This window comes from Bombina bombina, chromosome 9 (assembly GCF_027579735.1).
Source record: "Bombina bombina isolate aBomBom1 chromosome 9, aBomBom1.pri, whole genome shotgun sequence".
In the NCBI taxonomy this organism is placed as follows: Eukaryota; Metazoa; Chordata; class Amphibia; order Anura; family Bombinatoridae; genus Bombina; species Bombina bombina.
Window position 1 is genome coordinate 91,685,311 of NC_069507.1, and position 24,475 is coordinate 91,709,785.

At 34.2% G+C, this 24,475-nt stretch overlaps 1 long non-coding RNA gene across 1 annotated transcript in view; it reads left to right on the forward strand.

Moving 5' to 3' along the window:
* Nucleotides 1-22,347, forward strand: part of LOC128639538 (uncharacterized) — a 63,374-nt gene extending 41,027 nt beyond the window's left edge. Inside the window, exon 3 of the long non-coding RNA XR_008399219.1 lies at nucleotides 21,854-22,347. This is a non-coding gene — a long non-coding RNA (uncharacterized LOC128639538). The remainder of the gene's footprint in view (nucleotides 1-21,853) is intronic.
* Nucleotides 22,348-24,475: the final 2,128 nt, after the last annotated feature.

Sequence of the window (24,475 nt, forward strand, 5' to 3'; positions counted from 1 at the left end):
AATGATTCCTGGAGAGCTGTGAATAGTGCGTCCTATCATGGCTCCTTCTTGGACACGCCCCCCTTTTGTTTTGTTTTTGAATGTCAGAAATGTATATTTGTGAATGTTGAGATGTTATATTGGTTTCACTGGTAAAAATAAATAATTGAAATGGGTATATATTTGTTTTTTGTTAAGTTGCCTAATAATTATGCACAGTAATAGTCACCTGCACACACAGATATCCCCCTAAAATAGCTATAACTAAAAACAAACTAAAAACTACTTCCAAAACAATTCAGCTTTGATATTAATGAGTTTTTTGGGTTCATTGAGAAATACAACTTGCCTAATAATTCTGCACTCCCTGTATCTAAATTTAGATTTCATAACATACGGTGGAATTATCATACCTTTACTTTATATCATGATTATAAATGCTTGTATTTGTTTCTATTATATTTGTTCCATGATTATAAATACCTATATTATTTTCTATTGTGCTGAACTTTTTTGTATATGTCTGAAAAATCAACGATCTATATTTAAGGGATATTACACTTCTACTTTATTATTCTTAGCATGATTTTTAACATGTATGAATTTTTTTAGAAACAGAACCATTTTCTTCTTTTTGTTTTATTATTAACATGTGTTACACATTATTTCTTAATATTGCATATTTATTTCTATAGTAGTATATTATTTTCTGTGCTTCTCCACTCTTCATAATATGTTTTTATTTTCTTGTTTATTTGTTTGTCCCTTCATAAATAACTTCTTGTTCATAGAGTATAAAATATTTCAAGATCTTGGAGGGAAATATTTAATCTATAATATACTATCTTTTCGTATATTCTACTATTGAATTTTGATCTATGACAAAAGAAACGGGGACAGATCTAATTCTGAGTTTAAACCCGCAGGGTAGAGGGTTTGCATGTTGTAAATTAGCTCTGCTTCTGTTCTTAGCAATTTTTCTTCAAAATTACCCCCTCTCCATTCAGGTTTGCTAAGAACAGAAGCAGAGCTAAATTACAACATGCAAACCCTCTACCCTGCGGGTTTAAACTCAGAATTAGATCTGTCCCCGTTTCTTTTGTCATAGATCAAAATTCAATAGTAGAATATATACGAAAAGATAGTATATTATAGATTAAATATTTCCCTCCAAGATCTTGAAATATTTTATACTCTATGAACAAGAAGTTATTTATGAAGGGACAAACAAATAAACAAGAAAATAAAAACATATTATGAAGAGTGGAGAAGCACAGAAAATAATATACTACTATAGAAATAAATATGCAATATTAAGAAATAATGTGTAACACATGTTAATAATAAAACAAAAAGAAGAAAATGGTTCTGTTTCTAAAAAAATTCATACATGTTAAAAATCATGCTAAGAATAATAAAGTAGAAGTGTAATATCCCTTAAATATAGATCGTTGATTTTTCAGACATATACAAAAAAGTTCAGCACAATAGAAAATAATATAGGTATTTATAATCATGGAACAAATATAATAGAAACAAATACAGGCATTTATAATCATGATATAAAGTAAAGGTATGATAATTCCACCGTATGTTATGAAATCTAAATTTAGATATTGTTGAAAGAGCCGAAAATATCAAATACATTAAGATTCTATGACATGACAAAGAAAGAAGCAAAAACAAAAATATTCCGCCTTTAAAAAAAGCTGCAAACATGGGATATCTAAAGCTCATACAAAGTAACAAAGAAAGAAGCAAAAAGATTCCACCTTATAGAAATCTGAGAAATCCACCTTTAAAATAATAATAAAAAAAAAAAAAAAGACACCTATCAGAACAGAACACCTATCAACCAATCAAAATGTAAGGAGGGCTTTTTAAAATGCCGGTGTAACAACCAACATCATCCGTCTTGATAAAGCCTACTGGCGAAACGCGTAGACATTTTTTCTACAATAGAAAGAACTGGACATCTACTTAAACTACCCCACTTTGAAAGAAGTAGAGGGAAAGAGAGTTTAACACAAACGGCCGTTTGTATTCCAAGTCCGAGTTCTCACACACACGCTGGAGGCGTGCACCGCGAATACCTGTCTCAGGAAGCTGCCCGGAAAACACAGAATCCAGACTGTAGGGGTAAAAGTTGCTTCAAGCCAACAGAATAAAAGAGACCCATACACGCAGGAGCGTGGTCTAGGTTTCGATAGCAGCGATACTTGCTCCATTCAAGGAGGAAAGGCAGAAAACACATACCGGTAAGAAATACATTGAATTCATCAGACACAGATGTGTCAGAAGACCCGGTAAGCCTGTCCTTATACATTTATTGAACTATTCCTATTACAGCCAAGTTCACCAATAAGAGAAAATACCAAGAGACATTACAAAAACAAGTGAATTACATTATTACAACTTATCTATGAAGATAGACATTGTTACTTTTTGATCGAAAATAGTAACATCGAGAAAAAATTAAGCCACTAAAACTGCGGCAATAAACTATTAAGGTGGAATAAAGAAAAAGAAATTTTGAAAGGTGGAATCACTTAGAAAGATCATAAAAAGCTCACTATAGAAGTATTTTATCTAACCAAATATTGCTTATTTTAAATTCAGGGAGACGTCCCATATCTATTTCTGGAATACTATATTTTTATTATGTTTTTATGTTTTAAATAAATGTACTTTTGTGAAATTGTAAAGAGGTCTCCAGACTATCTTATTTAGCTTATAGCGCTCCTACACTCTATATTGTTTTGTCACTTTGAAATTTTTTTCGGTAATCATAGGGAAGATTACCTGTGAAGGAGCTTTAAGATTAGATTCCAGGTGCAGTTTCTTGTATATCTATTCTTCATAAAAATGTCAGATGCCCATTAAAGCAAATTCTCTTTCATTACATTTTAAAGGTGAATTTAAGGCGTGAAAGGAACTTTGATGTTGATGCACTCTGTTGTCATGCAGGATTATGGTGGAGTGAAAGTTGTGTGGGATAAGTTTAGTTAAAGGAATAGTCTACTTGAAAATGGTTATTGTTTAAAAAGATAGATAATCCCTTTATTACCAAATCCCCTGCTCTGCATGACCAACATTGTTATATACTTTATAACCTTTAAATTTGCCTGTTTCTAAGACACAGCCATACAGTGCTAGTTCATGTCTACCATATAGATAACATTGTGCTCACTAATGTGGAGAATGATAATGGTCATTCAAGAACCAGCTCTATTTGGCTAAAATGCAAGATTGTAAAAAGCACTGAGATAAGGGGTCAGTCTGCAGGGGCTTAGATACAAGGTAATCACGGAGGTAAAACGTATATCAATGTAACAGTGCTGGTTATGCAAAACCGGTAAATTTGGCAAGTGATTATTATGTGGTTCAAGGCCGGATTGGTATACCAGGATACCAGAGATTTCCCGGTGGACTGCAGCAGCTGGGGCTGGAAAGCTACAGTTTTAGGGGGTGATTAATGGATGCACAATATAATGTAATTCTAATACAAAATATTTAGAGAATGAGTATCCCAGTAATCTCTTTTGACAAAAATGGAGTGCATGCATTATACTGAGTCAAAGTAAAATAGGTTTGGACTCCAAATTTTCAAGAACTGCCTATTATTCCCAGTCCGGCCCTGATGTGGTTGAATATTCCTAGTATGGTTTGGAAACAAAATTGATCATTAATTCAAGAGATATTAAAATAACTTAATTGTGTTATTTAACACTCAACATAATGCATATGCAAATAAGGGTAACAGAGGGTAGTCCAGATTGAAAATGGAAAATTGGGTAGGTGATAGGAGTATGGAGGAGTTAATTGATACTGTTACATTACCATCCATTGCCTGAAGAATATTGCCATGTATACTTACTTTTGTTTTTCGCAAATACTATATATATATATATATATATATATATAGATAGATAGATAGATAGATAGATAGATAGATAGATAGATAGATAGATATATTGGAAAAAGAGATGTGATAGAAAAGTTAGGGCGCAAATAATATATAAAATTATAACTATAAAATAAACAGAGAGTCTAAAAATATGCAATTTAAAAAGAATATTGAATTCTGACTAGAAAAAGAGGTACTGGATAGAAATAGTAAAAGTAAATACAATTGATGTAATAATGCCACTAAATAAAAATAATACAATAATGTGTTGATTCCCTATTGAGGATTGAACAGTATTCAGTAAATGGACACAATAAAGGTAAATCAATAAACAAATTACTTACTAAACTTCTTATGTACACTTGAGACAAAGAAATATATTTTCAAAAGTAAAAACAATTCATATAATTAACAAAAGAAAACAATACATATAAAAATTATTAAAATAAAGAATAAATGATCATAATAGTAATAATGTTGGAGACTGCCTGATCCCAGAATGCAGGTCTCCCTAGGGGTCTACTTACACTCCTTTACCTTAATCAGTATGAGGTAAGTGCTGCGTAGTATCAGTAGAAAACTCCCTTTGATCTCCAGCTGTCCAGAAAATAGGGTAACGACTTGCAGGACTTTAATCAAGATACTTGTCTTTATTGGAGTGCTATTATCCCCTCCAGATGGCCATGAGCATGAAAGACAAATAAAGATAATAATAGTGCAACCCCGTATATAAAGTGTAACAATTTACTTTATTAAATACAGTGCACTCACATTTAAAACCCTCCAAAATATATGAGGTATTTTTAGGCAATATAAAATCAAAGTCTAGCTGTTTCAGCCAGCAGAGTTTAGCGAGTAATGTTCCCAGATAGTTGATTCACAGCTATCATGTGCTAAAGTTCAAAACAAATCAATAAAAGTCCTGGTTATCCTATTAAAACTCGTGGTTCTGTCCTTACGCGTTTCAAAGGCATTCACACACTGCAGCCTTCTTCGTCAGAGGAATTTACAGACAGCTGATAATTGGGCTGTATTTCAAGCGGAGCGGCGGCACACTCCCCCCGTAAACAGTGATTTCATTGGATGCATAAAGGTGTCACATGACCGGCTGTCAGCCTATAGTATTTCCAAGTCATGGATTGGTTACAGCTGTTTTCAGCTCATAGTCCCATTGTGGTAACCATAGAGATTACGCTAACAAAATCCAGTATATACACCATATGTTAGCCGTAATGTTAATAGTAACAAAAACATTTTCTCCTTATTACGTGTAATTAGTTTTGGGCACAGAGATATACATTTGGGGTTAATTTCCAATGAGTACAATTTCTCTATTACTACTTTTAAAGCGGACATTCTAAAAGAAAGAGTTGATTATACAATATGGAACAGAAATCCAAAAACACCCAAAAATATACATTCTTAAAAAAGATTGAATGTACAGGTAAGTATGTAATTAGTATCACTGTAAAACCCTATTTTTATAGTGAGTTTGGGTAAAAAATAGCTAATATTTATAGCAGGCTTTTAAAACTATAAAACACAAGAGATTATAGCATAAGTGATCTACATGAGTATTCAATGTTGTTCAAAAGTAAGTTTAAAATACTAGATAAACATATTTGGCACCTCACAAATTGATATTTCATATTAAGAAATATCTAGATACTTAATTTGTTGTAGTGCGGCTCAAACAAGTTTATATATATATATATATATATACAGATAGAATCAATTGTATTCCTATCACGTGGTGTACTAAAAGTAAACAGTTTTTAATTTTTTGCAAGAAAGATTTAACTTGTATGTCCAAGTAGTGCATATAGCTGGACAGTAATATAATTATAATGGGCCAGTAAAAATAAGCCTATTTATATTTAAATTTAAAAATAAAATAAAACCAATATACTGTGCTGACCATTGTAAATATTATTTTCAGACCCAAATCAAGAATCTCAAAGTGGAAATATAATACTCATTTGAGCTCAAGGCTGGTAATAAAAGTGGGAATGTGTACGGATAAAATTCAATAAAATACACCATTCTTTAAAATAATTTAAAACTATATACACCATAAATGTATACTAAAATTCATACTAAGAGCCTAATGGACCAAAAATCTAAAAGAGATGTTAAAATAGAATAAATTACCTAATATAGTAAGATATAAAATATAATGACCAATATTGTATCAAAAAATAGGTTAAAAAATTATTTTGGATAAGAAGATTTTTTTAGTTAAAAAAGTTTTTTGGTTAAAAGATGTTTAGGTTAAAAATGCCTTCAAATCAATATCCTTATTGAGGCCTTGTGGGATTAGAGTTCCTAGTGTGTAGATCCAATATGTCTCTTTTTTCGGAGTTTAAGTTCTCTATCTCCTCCTCTCTTATTGTTTTGTACACACTCTATAATGGTTCCTCTTAGGCATGAGGGGTCTTTATTGTGTTTTTCCTTGTAGTGTGCTGAGAGATTGTGAATCAACACATTATTATTGTATTATTTTTATTTAGTGGCATTATTACATCAATTGTATTTACTTTTACTATTTCTATCCAGTACCTCTTTTTCTAGTCAGAATTCAATATTCTTTTTAAATTGCATATTTTTAGACTCTGTTTATTTTATAGTTATAATTTTATATATTATTTGCGCCCCAACTTTTCTATCACATCTCTTTTTCCAATATTCTTTTTTACCTAGGTTTGAGGGTGTAGGGACTCTCTTTCCACGGTAGATAGATTGGGGCAGCATTTAATTTTTCTACACCATTGTTATTATCTATATACCTGAGCTGAGGTCTCTTTTTTTGCGCCAGATGCACACTTTTCTTCTTTTTCTTATCTATTTATTCCCCTAGTGCTAGGCAGCATATAAGAGGCCATCAGATACTTATCAATTATTACTATTTACTAATTTTTAACTAATTTTGAATATTAATATATTTTTGATACTGTTGTCATTGAATTAATTTATATTATTTCTAATACACTGCGTATATAGAATTTTAACTTTTAACTACCTTCTCTATAGATATATCCAACAATGGAGTTGGAATATGGTAATTACTTTGATCCTAGTACTAAATCTAGAAACTTATCAATCGCAGATGAACAGTTAGCAGAATCTGAAATACTCCAAATTATTGACCCCAAGGTTCTCTTAGGGGAATTAGAAAAACTCAGTAAGAAACAAATTCTCAATTGGCACAATAGCAACAACTTGGCACGATATAAAAAATATAGTGTCATCCCTAAAGGTTTAAAACTAGCAAAGCAATCAATAATAGATAGTTCTGAAGTGGAACTACTTACAGAGTGGGACTCAGCACTGGAGGAATGCTCCGGTAAGTTTATAGACATTCTTATAAGATTTAGAAATAAAAAGGTTGAAGCTCTCACAACTCAAATAAAAGAAGTGAGAGAGAAACTCAACATCTTTAAAGGGGATGTGTATTACAAAGAATTAGATCGGGAGAATAAAACTAAAATTGAAAGATTTGACAAACTAGTTGAAGCCAGGAAACTTAAAAAGTTTTATAGGGATTACAATTTAGATAAAAAAGATAAGGAACAAACTGATGAATGCATAGTCTGGGATGCCACTGAACCCGAGACACCTTCAGGTGAGAAAGGAGATTTTGATTGGTTACAAATCGATTCTCCTAACTATTCGGTAAACCCGCAGTATAGAGAACTAAATGAAAGCCTAAACAAACAAAACACACCGAGGAGAAAACCATCTAGTAATGAATTCACATTCAATTCTAAGACGAATGGACCAAAAATAAAACAAATAGATGGTGCAAATTATGAAGGTAGACAAAAATACCACCAAATTAATACAGGTCATAGATATCAACAAAGGGATAATAGGATGCACAATAATGAAACACATTATTGGGATAGAAATGGATACCATAATCATCGGAATCCATATCCAAATCAGACACAGGGGTATAGAAGAGAATATTCCTTTAGACCCCAACCGCACTATAATTATCAACATAGATTCAACAACCAAGAAGACAATGGTTACTATGGAGGTTTCCATAGAAATACTCATTATAGACAGAATGTTCGACCAACATCATACTATGACAAAAATCAGGGTATGTGGAGAACACCATACCATAAAAATGCCCAAAAAGCAGACAGTCATAGGGAAAATAGATCTGAGCATCATTTTTTAGAGAACAGCCCGAAAACCACGGACAGAAACAAAAAAGAATTGCCCCAAATACAACCAAAAAACCCGCAGTGGAGAACGAGGGTGCTAAAAAGAGGAAACAACACTTCAGAGGATGTAGAGGAGGAATTAAGAATGGGAGCAAAAAGGAAAAGACAAACACACATTCTACAAACAAAGATGTAAGAATGAAAATCTTTAACCTATCAAAAAAAAAGTCTATCAAAAGAGGAGCAAAAAACACTAGAAAAAGGTTTATCGTTTGCCCCAACGAAGGGCCCAAATCCATTTCAACTTTTTGTGGATTTCAATAAATTTACCAGAAATCTCACTTTAAAAAGATATTTTGTGAAACAAAAAATAGACAAAAATGTGAACATTTCAGAACTTGAATTAGAGACTCTGTTGACTCTAGAATCACTAGAACAAGAAAGTGATATCAATAGAGAGATGAATGAACAACAAAAGAACATCCACACCTCTCTCAAACCACCTTCTACCTTTTTCCCGGTTAACTCAAAAGAGAATTGTATCCCTGTTTTCACTAAACTAGTCCAAGAGGATCTGGATAATCTCTGCAGGGACTACAAAATTAAGAAAGACAATCTCTCCAAAAGAGAGAAAGACTTCATCAGACAATTAGAAAAAGACAATGACATTATAATTTGGGAAGCTGATAAAGGAGGAGGTATCGTTCTACAAGATAGAAGCGATTATCTAAAGGAGGCAAACAGATTGTTATATGATATTAACACATACAGTAAACTGAGATCTAATCCGACCAATTGCTTCTTGGAACAATATAAGCATTTATTAGATAATGCAAGACACTTAAAGGTCTTAAACGAAAATGAATGGAACTATTTGAAAAATGAAACACCAGTAGTGGCATTATTTTACCATCTACCAAAAGTTCACAAATGCCTGGAAAACCCACCGGGTAGACCGATAGTTTCAGGTATAGGCTCCCTAACATCTAAATTGTCAGAATACATTGATTTTTTTCTACAACCCCTGGTGCCGGGACTCAAATCGTATTTGAGAGACACGCCTGATACGATACAAAAATTGAGCAGAGTACAGTGGAATGAAGGTTGGTTATGGGTGACAATGGACGGTAATGCGCTTTATACAAATATCCCCCATGAGAAGGGAATACAAGCCATACAGTACTGGCTGGAAAAAGACAATAAGCTTCACCACAACCAACAGATTTTTTTGACTGAAGCTATAAGATTTACATTAGAAAATAATTATTTCACTTTTGAAAAAGAATATTTTCTCCAAACTAACGGCACAGCTATGGGGACAAAATTTGCCCCTAGCTATGCTAATCTTTACTTGGGCCAATGGGAGGAGGAGGTAATTTGGCATAACAACGTCTATCTCCCCAACATAAAAGTATGGGGAAGGTATATAGATGATATCATCTTCATTTGGGATGGATCAGTTAGCCAATTAGATGATTTTGTGTCAAAACTGAATATTAATGATTTTAACCTATCTTTCACCAACAAAATAAGCACTGTGGAAATAGACTTTCTTGATGTGGTTTTCTTTCATGAAAACAACAAGATACATACAAAACTGTATAAAAAAAACGACAGACAGTAATGGCTACCTACATGCCAAAAGTGGGCATGACAAGAATTGGGTAAACAATATCCCAACAGGACAATTTCAGAGACTCAAAAGAAATTGTTCTAAAAAAGAGGACTTTGATCTAGAAGCAAAAAAATTAAGTGATAGATTCAGAGCCAGGGGATATAATTCCTATAAGGTGGGTGAAGCACTCGAGAAGGTGAGAAAGATCGACAGAAATGATCTTTTAGAAACTGGAACGAGAAGAGGTTCCAAAAAAATCTGTTAATTTTATTACAACATTTAATGAAGGGGCGCCAGAAATTAGAAAAATTATAACAAAACACTGGCATATTCTCAAGAAAGATACCCTCCTTAATCAGATAACAACTAAAGAACCAAGAATAATTTTTAGAAAAAACAGAAATTTTAAAAATATCTTGGCACCGAGTGAACTGAAAAATGTGGATGCAAAAGAAACTAATTGGCTTAACAAGGCCACAATTGGGTTTTTTAAGTGTAACCGCAAAAATTGTGTGGCCTGCACCCATCATTTTCTCAATAATAAACCAACGAAAGAAATCATTTCAACAACAACCAACAAAAAATATAAGATTGAAAGTTTATGCAACTGTCGTACAGATTTTGTAGTGTATCTCCTACAATGTGGGTGTGGCCTTCAGTACGTTGGACGGACCACAAGGCCCTACAAAAAGAGGTTGTTAGAACATATTAACAACATAGAGTCTGGAGAAAAAACTCACAATCTCTCAGCACACTACAAGGAAAAACACAATAAAGACCCCTCATGCCTAAGAGGAACCATTAAAGAGTGTGTACAAAACAATAAGAGAGGAGGAGATAGAGAACTTAAACTCCGAAAAAGAGAGACATATTGGATCTACACACTAGGAACTCTAATCCCACAAGGCCTCAATAAGGATATTGATTTGGCAGCATTTTTAACCTAAACATCTTTTCACCAAAAAACTTTTTTAACTAAAAAAATCTTCTTATCCAAAATAATTTTTTAACCTATTTTTTGATACAATATTGGTCATTATATTTTATATCTTACTATATTAGGTAGTTTATTCTATTTTAACATCTCTTTTAGATTTTTGGTCTATTAGGCTCTTAGTATGAATTTTAGTATACATTTATGGTGTATATAGTTTTAAATTATTTTAAAGAATGGTGTATTTTATTGAATTTTATCCGTACACATTCCCACTTTTATTACCAGCCTTGAGCTCAAATGAGTATTATATTTCCACTTTGAGATTCTTGATTTGGGTCTGAAAATAATATTTACAATGGTCAACAGTATATTGGTTTTATTTTATTTTTAAATTTAAATATAAATAGGCTTATTTTTACTGGCCCATTATAATTATATTACTGTCCAGCTATATGCACTACTTGGACATACAAGTTAAATCTTTCTTGCAAAAAATTAAAAACTGTTTACTTTTAGTACACCACGTGATAGGAATACAATTGATTCTATATATAGTTCAAAGAGTTCAAAGAGAGGGCACTTATCACACAACAAGATTATAATTTCTTAAGTCGGAAACATCCAATAATCCCCCTGCTATACACTCTACCGAAGGTGCATAAGAATGCCTATAACCCTCCTGGGAGACCCATTGTCTCAGCGAGGGGTTCGCTACTTCAACCACTAGCTCAATTTGTTGACCATTACCTACAGCCTTTGGTGCAATCCTTGCCATCATACATACGGGATTCAAATGACTTCATCATGGGCATCAAGAAGTTGGAGGACATCACTGATGGAGACCTTTTGGTCACTCTTGATCTGTCTAGCCTTTACACGGTCATCCCAGATCAAGATGGCATCACAGCAGTTACACATGCACTCAGGAAGGCAGCGTACATTGGCCCATCAGAAGAAGTTATCATCTGCCTCCTTTCATTATGCCTGAGGGAGAACTACTTCCTTTTTGACTCTACATTTTACCTACAAATCTCAGGGACAGCGATGGGGTCCAATGTGGCCCCATCGCTGGCCAACCTGTTTATGGCATTCTATGAGACATCCATTATGAAGATCTTTAACAATGTTAACATCAGGTACTACTGTCGATATATTGACGACCTGTTCCTGGTATGGTCTGATGGAGAGGATAGCCTAACACAATGGATTGAGGATCTGAATACACTGGAAAGTCCCATTAGATTTACCCACACAATCAGTCATTCCACGGTGGACTACCTTGATGTGAGGGTCTTCAAGGTGAATGGGAGATTGGGTACAACTTTGTTCCATAAAGCTACGGACCGAAACTCATTACTGCATGCCAGAAGCTGCCACCAGCCTAGCCTTATACACAATATCCCTAAAGCCCAGTACCAACGGGTGATTAGAAATAATACCAATGAGGTATTGTGTGAAGAACAACTACAGGATATGACAGAGCGCTTTAGGGAGAGAGGATAAAAGCATAAGGATCTGCTAGAGATTAAATCAGGAGTGTTATGTACGAGTGTACCAGGAGAAGAGTCCCAATCTAAACAAGGAGATCAACTCACCTTTGTGACCACATATTCACCAGACATTATACCCCTAACCCATACGATTAAGGATGAATGGAAACTGATTGAAGCAGACCATACCCTGCCTTTCAAGAATTGGAAGGCACCAAGGATAGGGTTTCGTCGAGGAAGAAATCTGAGGGATCATCTTGTGAAAGCAGATGTCAATCCAGAAGGGGGTGTAAGGACATGGCTGAGGACGAAAAAGAAAGGGTGCTACGCTGCATTAGTTGTGTGACGTGTAGTGGGATGATCACTGGCTCCCACTTTCACCACCCTGAAAGCAACAGGTCATACGAGATCAAGTACTATCTGACTTGCACCACCCAATATGTAATATATCTTTTGAACTGCCCTTGTGGGAAATTTTATATTGGCAAAACAACCGACGATGCAAGGACGAGAATGGCCAACCACAGGTCCAGCATTCGTTTGGCCATAAGAAACAAAAAGGCAGATCAACCGGTCGCAAGGCACTTCCTGGAGTCAGGCCACACTGTCAACGATCTGAGATTTCGACTGATCGACCACGTACCGACCCCACGGAGGGGGGGAGACAGAGATAACATGCTACTCCGCAAAGAATCAAGGTGGATCTATGAACTTGGTACCCTCAGTCCCAGGGGTCTCAACACCCACACAGGATGGCAATGTTATTTATGAACGCTGAGACCCAGTCTATATGAATATTGATGTCCATTTCAATGAGAGCTCATGGTCCATTTGTTCTTAGTCTTTATTCTATCTCTATTTCTCTTTCCTTTCGAACTTGACTTCTTGATTCCCCCGTATTTTTATTTAATGTGGTTTCATTTTTTGTATGGTGGTTGTTTTCTGTCTTATTTACTACTGGCTTCTTCTTTTTTTCTTCTTCTACAGTTTCTTCCCCCCTTGTTTTCCCTCGTCTTTTATATCTTATTCATTTACTTTCTTTATTTTTCTTTATTTTATATATTTTTATATTTTTATATTTTATTTATATTTATTTTATTTTTGTTTTGGTTAGTTTATTTTAATTTATTTTATTTCATTTTATTTAGTTTATTTCATTTGATTTTATTTTATTTTATGTTATTTTATTTTATTTTAATTTTATTTTATTTAATTTTATTTCAATTTTACTATTTTTCCAGACCCTGAATACAGTTGATTGATCTAAAAGCACAATGTAACCGAAGACAATGCTGATTTCTCTGTCCTATATTGCCCCTATGTAATATCCATAGGTGGTTCTCTTGACATCATGTTGTTAATATGGTGTCCATTATATGGACGAATTAATTTTATCATTATTTCAATTTTAATTATATTCACTTTGTGCTTACCCCGTGTTGCTTTTTAGCTTGGGTGGTCTACTTCACACCAAACCCATAATCGGTGCCATAATTATGGTTAGATACAAGGCTAGCGGAGCCTTTACAAGGAACCGACAGTGATATACTTTTCACTTTTTCGTGATTACTTACTATGGATATATAATAGCTTATATGTTGTTTTATTCATATAGATTATATGTATATAGGTTTCTCGTTTTGTATATATAGTTCCTTTTTTACACTGTTTACACTTTACTCTTAGGATGTTGTTTGATGCACAGAATAGGAGTCTGCATGCAGCGACCGTGGAAATAGATAGGTATTAGAAACAACAGTTGGTTGTTATGAAATATACAATTAAGATTTATTTATTTATACTTTTCACTTTTTTGTGATTACTCTCTATGGATATATAATAGCTTATATGTTTTATACATATAGGTTTTATACATATAGGTCCCCCTTTTTTACATATATTGTTTCTATTTACACAGTTTACACTTTGTTCTTAGGATGTTGTTTGATGCACAGCATAGGAGCCTGCATGCAGCGACCGTTGAAACAGACAGGTATTATAAATAACAGTTTGTTGTTGTGAAATAAACAGCTGAAATTTATTGGTAGTGTTATACGAATATAGCCGTGTTCGCCATTGACAGTCTATGTGTGGCCCAGGATGGAAACTGCTTGTCACTTTTAGACGAGTGTGATTATTTTAATAGATTAGCCCATCATCTCTGATACAGAGGCACAGAGGCGGACAATAACACAGTGATGATCTTGTTACGGCCATGGGGGTGTGGACACACGGCTGATTGGTCGGATCTCGCCATCTCTTTAACAGCATTAATTTGGCTGAGCAACGCCTTTGTTATCCGATATGCGAAAGCCGCTGTGATCTCTATGGCGAGCGTATCGCTGTATCTGTCCATGACTGGCAAGCAGCGATCTGATCCGATTTAGCTAAATGTTTTTACTGTGTTGCTATAGGCAACAGGCATAGTCAGTGACAGGTGGGCGTATCTGGAAAGCGTAATGGTATGACGCTTCTGATACAGAATGCTATTAGGCTGCTGATTGGTACTATTATAATTCCCACAAGTCTGATGACGGCCCATTGGTGGAATTACGATCTACATGACTGGGATCACACTGATTGGTTGAATTACGATCCTCACATAATATGGTTTTTTCGTCGTTGTTTCTTCGTTTTTTCCTTTGTTTATGGTCGTTTAGCAGCTGATTAGAAAGGGTTGAACTGTGATTATTCCCCCCACTCTATTAGCAACACGGGGTCCTATGTTTTATCTCACTTGATTAATTGACTTTGCACTATTGTAATATCGATCACTATTTGTTACTGGGTAAGATAGGTTTTGTTACCTTGACCGTGATTGGTCACACTTATGGGGAGGGTATTTTTGGAGCCTATTTAAGGCCTGCTTTTTCACATTGTTAGTTTGTCAGAGGAAGGGACTGTTATTGTCCCGAAACGTCACTCGTTTGAATTAAAGTCTTTTGTCACAGTTGGAATCGTTCAGTGAGTCCTACTTTGCTACAGTTTATCTATTATCTTACAGCACCCTGACAAGTTGCATAAGTTGGTGAGAGTGCACTTACACCATCACTTGAAATATATATATATATATTATATATATATATATATATATATATATAAACTTGTTTGATCCGCACTACAACAAATTAAGTATCTAGATATTTCTTAATATGAAATATCAATTTGTGAGGTGCCAAATATGTTTAAACTGTTTACTTTTAGTACACCACGTGATAGGAATACAATTCCATATTGTATAATCAACTCTTTCTTTTAGAATGTCCGCTTTAAAAATAGTAATAGAGAAATTGTACTCATTGGAAATTAACCCCAAATGTATATCTCTGTGCCCAAAACTAATTACACGTAATAAGGAGAATTTTTTTTTTGTTAATATTAACATTACGGCTAACATACGGTGTATATCCTGGATTTTGTTAGCGTAATCTCTATGGTTACCACAATGGGACTATGAGCTGAAAACAGCTGTAACCAATCCATGACTTGGAAATACTATAGGCTAACAGCCGGTCATGTGACACCTTTATGCATCCAATGAAATCACTGTTTTCGGGGGAGTGTGCCGCCGCTCCGCTTGAAATACAGCCCAATTATCAGCTGTCTGTAAATTCCTCTGACGAAGAAGGCTGCAAAGGTGTGAATGCCTTTGAAACGCGTAAGGACAGAACCACGAGTGTTAATAGGATAACCAGGACTGTTATTTATTTGTTTTGAACTTTAGCACATGATAGCTGTGAATCAACTATCTGGGAACATTACTCGCTAAACTCTGCTGGCTGGAAAAGCTAGACTTTGATTTTATATTGCCTAAAAATACCTCATATATTTTGGAGGGTTTTAAATGTGAGTGCACTGTATTTAATAAAGTAAATTGTTACACTTTACATACGGGGTTGCACTATTATTATCTTTATTTGTCTTTCATGCTCATGGTCATCTGGAGGGGATAATAGCACTCCAACAAAGACAAGTATCTTGATTAAAGTCCTGCAAGTCGTTACCCTATTTTCTGGACAGCTGGAGATCAAAGGGAGTTTTCTACTGATACTACGCGGCACTTACCTCATACTGATTGAGGTAAAGGAGTGTAAGTAGACACCCCTAGGGAGACCTGCATTCTGGGATCAGGCAGTCTCCAACATTATTACTATTATGATCATTTATTCTTCATTTTAATAATTTTTATATGTATTGTTTTCTTTTGTTAATTATATGAATTGTTTTTACTTTTGAAAAGATATTTCTTTGTCTCAAGTGTACATAAGAAGTTTAGTAAGTAATTTGTTTATTGATTTACCTTTATTGTGTCCATTTACTGAATACTGTTCAATCCTCAATAGGGAATCAACACATTATTGTATTATTTTTATTTAGTGGCATTATTACATCAATTGTATTTACTTTTACTATTTCTATCCAGTACCTCTTTTTCTAGTCAGAATTCAATATTCTTTTTAAATTGCATATTTTTAGACTCTCTGTTTATTTTATAGTTATAATTTTATATATTATTTGTGCCCTAACTTTTCTATCACATCTCTTTTTCCAATATTCTTTTTTACCTAGGTTTGAGGGTGTAGGGACTCTCTTTCCTCGGTAGATAGATTGGGGCAGCATTTAATTTTTCTACACCATTGTTATTATCTATATACCTGAGCTGAGGTCTCTTTTTTTGCGCCAGATGCACACTTTTCTTCTTTTTCTTATATATAGATATATACACACATATACATACAGTGTAAGCATCAGCTGCCAGGGTGCTATAATGTGGTAATACAGAGATTCAAAGATAAGCATTCACTGGTCTGCAGTCAACTGTGATAAACAAAAAATGTCTTTATTTCTGTGACGTTTCGGGATATAACCTATCCCTTCTTCAGACAAACACATACTGTGAAAATACAAACGTAAATAGGGTTGACATGACACTCCCCCTGTGGTTACACCAATCACAATGCATTGTGTGCAAAAAAAGGAGTGTGTGCAAAAACGTCCATATTGCAACAGTGTTAATAAATCTTGTGTCATATAGATAATGTGGATAAGTTAAAGTGTATATTTTTAAAAACCTTCTATAGCCCATAGCATGCATAGGATGTCATTCAATCAGTCCCATAAAATCACCCATAACCAGATCGCATATAGCTAATCTACTGCGATCACACAGTAAAAGACGTTATCTAAAAAGGTAAACAACATGGATGGATCAGCAGGAGTGTGACCGCCGAAACCAAAACCTCTTTAGTAGCAAGACAGTAGCGCTAAGCCCCCAGGTGTCCTGGCTAGTGTAGAGACGTGATAAAACTCAATATAGAACAGTTCAGTTCCGACGTACGTTTCGCAGGTATGATCCATTTACCTCTTAGCAAGTTTGGCGATTTGAAGCATTTATTACAGCATATCTGCTTTTGTACCCTTACATTGTGGTGTTATCAAGGCTTATGTGACGCTTTTATATATTTTAAAATAAATTTGTATCCAAGTTTTGCCTAGTGTACTGTTTTCCCATCAGTATAAAGTGGGAGTGCGCATATCCTTGAGCTTAGTGGAAAGCTCCAACAAATGTGAGTAGTCATTTGTTACAAAACAACTACTTCCTCAAAGTGCCATTACAGATTCACACTATGTTGCAATTTTCTGTTTCCTTTTTTATGGGATCTCACTGAGGAATGCTAACAAGCTGAAAAACTCATCCAGAGGACACAGACATATCCTTTATTCAAAACTTTATTTGGTTTTCCTTTTATGATTTTTATCACATTTATTTCACATTTTTTTTCTTTGTGATATTTGGTATATTTATTGTAACTAAAGAAACAGTGTTCATCCCTGCAGATGACTCACTACCTATAACTCGCCCATAAGGGCATGGAAAGACATGTCCACTATATTTCACGAGAGTAATACCAATGAATGATCTCATACAATGACGCCCCAATAGGGCGTGGCAACTCGCCAATGTATCTCAATGAAATTAAATACGTGAAAAATTTCATAGGTAGTATCATTTGATTCCGCCCCCATTGGGCGTGGTGTAGTGTTAGATTGTCTCAACTGAATAAAATATGTCATCATAAGGGGAGTCCTATATTTATACTGAGATGCACATACCCCCAAATATACCTCACCAACATAAACCTTACCAAAGGAAACGTATCTAAGGATGTCAGAGAGGACACAAGAAACTCTTGATACCTTTTAATCAGGATCCATCATCCCGAGAGATTCATCTAGTTAGGTACTATATCTACTGTAAAATAAGATTACAGTCCTCTCAATTTTCTTTCCATACATGGTTTAGTGGTCCACTAGACTACATCAAATTATCCTGTAACTAGCACTGGGGCGCAACACAAATCTATTCCAATCCATTTGAAGAACAATTATAGAGAATTTTATCAGCACATCAGTCCTCTGCATTGTAACTGTATTTCTCCATTTTCAGACAGCCTCAAACAACCTAATCGAAAATCCAAAAAATTCCCAGTAAGGTTGTTTAACATGCTTTTAATTTCCGCAATCAATCCAGTGGCTAAAATTTCTGTTTTCTATGTTATTTCTTGGAGAACTTTCACTAAAGCTTGACTTTGTTGTTAAAATAGTAAGTTTGCTTCACACAATATGTACATTTATATATTGTACTGATAATTTATTTGAATTCTTAGTATCTTACAATAATTTCATATGGTCAATTTAGCAGACAGATAGCAATTCATGAATACTCATCTATTAAATCATGTTATCATGTTATTTCTCTATTGAGAATGAGCAGCTTATTTTCTTTAAAATGCTGCAAATCAACAGCTTGTTTTTATAGTTTGCAGCATTTTAAATAATTTGCTTTATGGTCATTCTAGGGGGCATGGAACAATCACAGGTTTTACAAAAAAGTATGAAGTGTCCCTTGATTTCTTAAAAGAAAGTGAATATTAAAGGAGTATGATACACAAATGTTTTCTTTTTCCTATGTGCTTCATTCTCTTGCTATCCTTTATTAAAAAGAATACCTAGGTAGGCTCAGAAGCATCAAAACACTAATGGGAGCTAGATGCTAACTGGTGGTTGCATATATATACCTCTTGTCATTGGCTGACCAGTTCCTAGAAGTGCATTTTCTGCTCTCCAACAAAGGATATTTCTGCTCTCCAACAAAGGATATACCAAGAGAACAAAGTAAATTAGATAAAACAAGTACAATGGAAAGTTGTTTAACATTGTATGCTCTATCTGAATCAAGAAAGAAAATGTTTGGGTTTCATGTCCCTTTAATAATTGTACGCCCACAGGGATTAGATCAATAACATTTACTATTTCTGACATTTACAAAAATCTTTGCATAAATGTTTTGTAGATGATCCATTTATATAGCCCATATGGGATGTTTAGATCAGTATCTGTGCATATTATTATTTACTAGGTGATAAGCCTGCACAGAGGGCAGTCAATGTTTAAAAAAATACAACCCCCGAAGGTACAGTAACAAAAAATAAAAAAGTAAAAATAAACAAAGTTATCCAAATTAAAAAAATAAAATAAACCTAAACTAATACCCCTATAAAAATAAAAAATCCCCCTCAAAATAAAAACACCCCCTAATCTAATACTAAACTACCAATAGCCCTTAAAAGGGCTTTTGTAGGGCATTGCCCTAAGTTAAACAGCTCTTTTACCTCTAAAAAATAATAAGTCCCCCCAACAGTAAAAAAAAAACCACCCACCACACCCCCCAAAATAAAAAAACAACTAACACTAAAAAAACTAAACTACCCATTGCCCTGAAAAGGGCATTTGTATGGGCATTGCCCTTAAAAGGGCATTCAGCTCTTTTACTGCCCTTAAAAGGCCAATCAGCTCTTTTTGAAGCCCAAAAAAACCTTAATCTAAAAAAAAAAAACAGCCAAAAAATGAAAATAAAAAAGCTTAAACCTAGGCCCTAAATAGGTACTCACTATTCCTTAAGTCCGGCAAAGTAGGTCTTCTTCCAGACGGATCCATCATCTTCTTTCTTCATCCGGACTGAAGACGACGCGGAGCTTGCTCCTGATGCCTGGATTCTCTGCGGCAATGGAGGCTCCGCTTCATCTGATGTCCATCGTAGACTGAAGATTGAATCCAAGGTACCGCAATCAATTAGGGGTTCCATGCATTCCTAATGGCTGAAATTTTAAAATCAGACAATAGGATTAGAGCTAATGAAATCCTATTGGCTGTTCAAATCAGCCAATAAGATTGCAGTAGCTTGCATCCTATTGGCTCATTTTTAAAATTTCAGCCAACAGGAATGCAAGGTACCCCAATAAATATGGGGTACCTTGCATTCAAGCTTCAGTGTGCGGCGGACGATCACATGAAGAGGAGCCTCCATGCCGCCGCCGGGGATAGCCACATCTGGGAACACCGCTCCGCATCTCCGCTCTGCCTTCGCTGTGGATGAAGATGATAGACCTTCTCCGCCGGACTTCAGGAACCGTGAGTACCTATGTGGGGCTTTAGTGTTAGTTTTTTTTTTTATTCGTTTTTTGGGCAATTTGAAAAAGAGCTGAATGCCCTTTTAAGGGCAATGTAAAAGAGCTGAATGCCATTTTAAGGGCAATGCCCATACAAATGCCCCTTTAGGGGCAATAGGTAGTTTAGGTTTTTTAGTGTTAGGGTTTTTTTTTATTTTGGGGGGTTTGGTGGGTGGGGGTTTTACTGTTAAGGGGGACTTGGTTTATTTTTAATGTAAAAGAGCTGTTTAACTTAGGGCAATGCCCTACAAAAGCCATTTTTAAGGGCTATTTCTAGTATAGCATTAGATAAGGGGGTGTTTTTATTTTGGGGGGGGCTTTTTTATTTTCATAGGGGTTAGGTTTAATTTTTTTATTTTGGATAATGTTTTTTATTTTCTGTAATTTTAGATTAGTTTAAACTTAGTTTTCTTTATTTTTAAAGTAATGTTAGTTGGGGTTTTTTTTATTGTAATTTAGAATTATATTGATGTAATGGTGTTAATTTAGGGGGTGTTAGGTTAGGGAGCTTAGTGATTAGTTATTTGCGTTGTGGGTTTTGACGGTTTAGGGGTTAATAGATTTATTAGGTTAATTATCGATGTGGGTTGAAGTGAAAGTCAATCCTAGCGTTGTAGCGCCAAGCCGGATTTACCGCACGGCTATTGGCTAAGAGGTGAAAACGTCACCTCTTAGCAAAATAATTTTTTAGCCTTGGGCTGCTGTAGCAGCTAAAAACGACACTCGATTGAAACAAATAAAGGAGCTTTCTACATGAAGTATCTTATACTTCATGAATTAAAGTCCCCTTTATTTGTTTCAATAGCCAATCCTAGCGTTTGTATAATGCTAGGATTGACTTACATCTATTAACCTCTAAACAGCCATTAAAGTGAATTATGTAGTTTGCGATGTTGGGGTTGGCGGATTTAAGGGTTAATAATTTTATTATTGCAGCATTTTTTTTTTTGTAATGCTCTGTTTGCCTTTGCTGCATTCCAGTGGATTCCGAAAATGGCAGGTTGGTGAAAGAATCCACCTGCACTGCCAACATTCCTTTGAGGATGCGTGCGTAACTGGCGACACCCACGGACGCGTTACAAACGCGATTATATTATACAGTATAGTGTCTATTACATGCAGTTAAATGAAAATTGGTGTATACTGTACCTTTAAAGTCAATAACAAAATGTTGTATGATACATAAAATATGAATAGTTTTCAGTATTTAAACTTAACGTTATTTATTTATATTTCACAGTACAAAATGTTGGCTGCCAATCAACTTCAAAAACAAAGAGACGTTTCTCCTTTTCTGCTCGATACAGTGCCGACCTTTGGAACATAGGAATAAGTCTACTTATTAAAGATGGGCTTTTTTTATTTTTCGACTGGTTCTGATGGCTCGTTCCAAAATTATCAATCTGATGTTGGTATTTTTCACTGGAAAGAATATGCTAGTTGTTATGCTACAACTTTACCATCTTATTGTAATATTAATAGTTTTATAATTCTTTGCAAAATCAGACAGAATATCCTACAGAAAGAGTTGCTGCCCTTTTGAATTACGTGAAGGAATTGAAAATCCACCAACTAGTGAAGCTTTTCTTGAAACAAAAAGAACAGAATATAATACTACTACTATTGCAACAGATGAATCTTTAACAGAAAATGTTTGATAAAGTCATCTTTTAGTTATTATTGTATTTGTGTTTGAAATTCTTTGTTTCTAGAGGTAATAAAATATATATTCAATTTCTCTAGTTCATCAATATTGAAAGGGGTTCTAAAAATGCAGATTTTACCTTGAGAGCTACCATTCTATTTATGTCTGCATGTGAATAAGAGACATACATTAAATAATGCTTTATTGTAGTACATTTAGATTTTAAAGACCTATATTTTGCATACATGAAATATGTGTACAAAGCAATTGTAATTTTGAAGTACAAAGTAAGAATTCTATTTCAAATACAAAGTAAAACTTAATTAAATAAAAAATAAAAATAGTTTTTGAAGTTTATATCAAAAATGTAATTTGAATACAAAGTAAAAATCACATTTGATATACAAAATAAGTTGTGCTCAGTAAGTGGGCTGGACAGAGGCGTTCCTTGGTGATTCATGTCTAAATTTTTTTTTGTATTTTCCAATTTTACCACTGCAGTTCTCACTGATTTATCTCACCAACTGTATGCTGGTAATTTTGTTTTAAAATACACAATATTTATTACACTTATAAAATAATGATAATGAAACATAAAAAATTATAAGTGAATACAAGTTGAAATACACTGAACACTGTAATTTATTTTGTATAAATATAATCAGTTCCAGATGCTCCTAAGCTAACCTCTCTCTCCCCTGTAAGATTCTGCATTCCAGTGAGATTCGTTAATATCATTTATTTTAATGCAACGCAAAGCTTGCTGGGAGTTCCTTTTGTAAATGTATTTAGCAAGGTCTGCAAGATTATTTCACTCTATGCTGGTACATTTTTGAGAATCAGGCCCTAAATATGCATTCCTTAGACCTTGGTCACATACATATTTCAGAGAAAGTAGAATATAAAAAAATGGTTGTCTCTTGATATTATATGAAAAAAAATATTAACCTTAGTTTTTCCTCTTATAACATGGTTGCTCTCTTTAGAAATCCTTAAAATCCATTGGCTTGGTTGGTTAATTTTGAACAGACCACTTAGAAATAGGCCTCACACATTTTAACAAACAAACAATGAACATGGTATTGCCTATCTTTGGAGATTTTTTACTACTTTTCAAAGTGGCATCAACAACAAAAAAATATGTGGAATTTTCAAGTGAAGAAAAATGGAACAAACTAAAATATTATGATTTATATTTTGAACTCTAAATACCACTAGTAATTAATATGTAACCCAATTTATCATCATTTAGTTAAATATGTTTAATTGCTGTTGATGGGATGAAGTATGTAAGTTATCTGTCAAAACAATTTAACCCCTTAATGACCACAGCACTTTTCCATTTTCTGTCCGTTTGGGACCAAGGCTATTTTTACATTTCTGCGGTGTTTGTGTTTAGCTGTAATTTTCCTCTTACTCATTTACTGTACCCACACATATTATATACCGTTTTTCTCGCCATTAAATGGACTTTCTAAAGATACCATTATTTTCATCATATCTTATAATTTACTATAAAAAAAAAATATAAAATATGAGGAAAAAATGGAAAAAAACACACTTTTTCTAACTTTGACCCCCAAAATCTGTTACACATCTACAACCACCAAAAAACACCCATGCTAAATAGTTTCTAAATTTTGTCCTGATTTTAGAAATACCCAATGTTTACATGTTCTTTGCTTTTTTTGTAAACTATAGGGCCATAAATACAAGTAGCACTTTGCTATTTCCAAACCATTTCTTTTCAAAATTAGCGACAGTTACATTAGAACACTGATATCTTTCAGGAATCTCTGAATAGCCATTGACATGTATATATTTTTTTTTAGTAGACAACCCAAAGTATTGATCTAGGCCCATTTTGGTATATTTCATGCCACCATTTCACCGCCAAATGCAATCAAATACAAAAAATCGTTCACTTTTCACAATTTTTTTCACAAACTTTTGGTTTCTAACTTAAATTATTTACAAACAGCTTGTGCAATTATGGCATAAATGGTTGTAAATTCTTCTCTGAGATCCCCTTTGTTCAGAAATAGCAGACATATATGACTTTGGCGTTGCTTTTTGGTAATTAGAAGGCCGCTAAATGCCACTGCGCACCACACGTGTATTATGCCCAGCAGTGAAGGGGTTAATTAGGGAGCATGTAGGGAGCTTTTTGGGGTAGTTTTAGCTTTAGTGTAGTAGACAACCCCAAGTATTGATCTA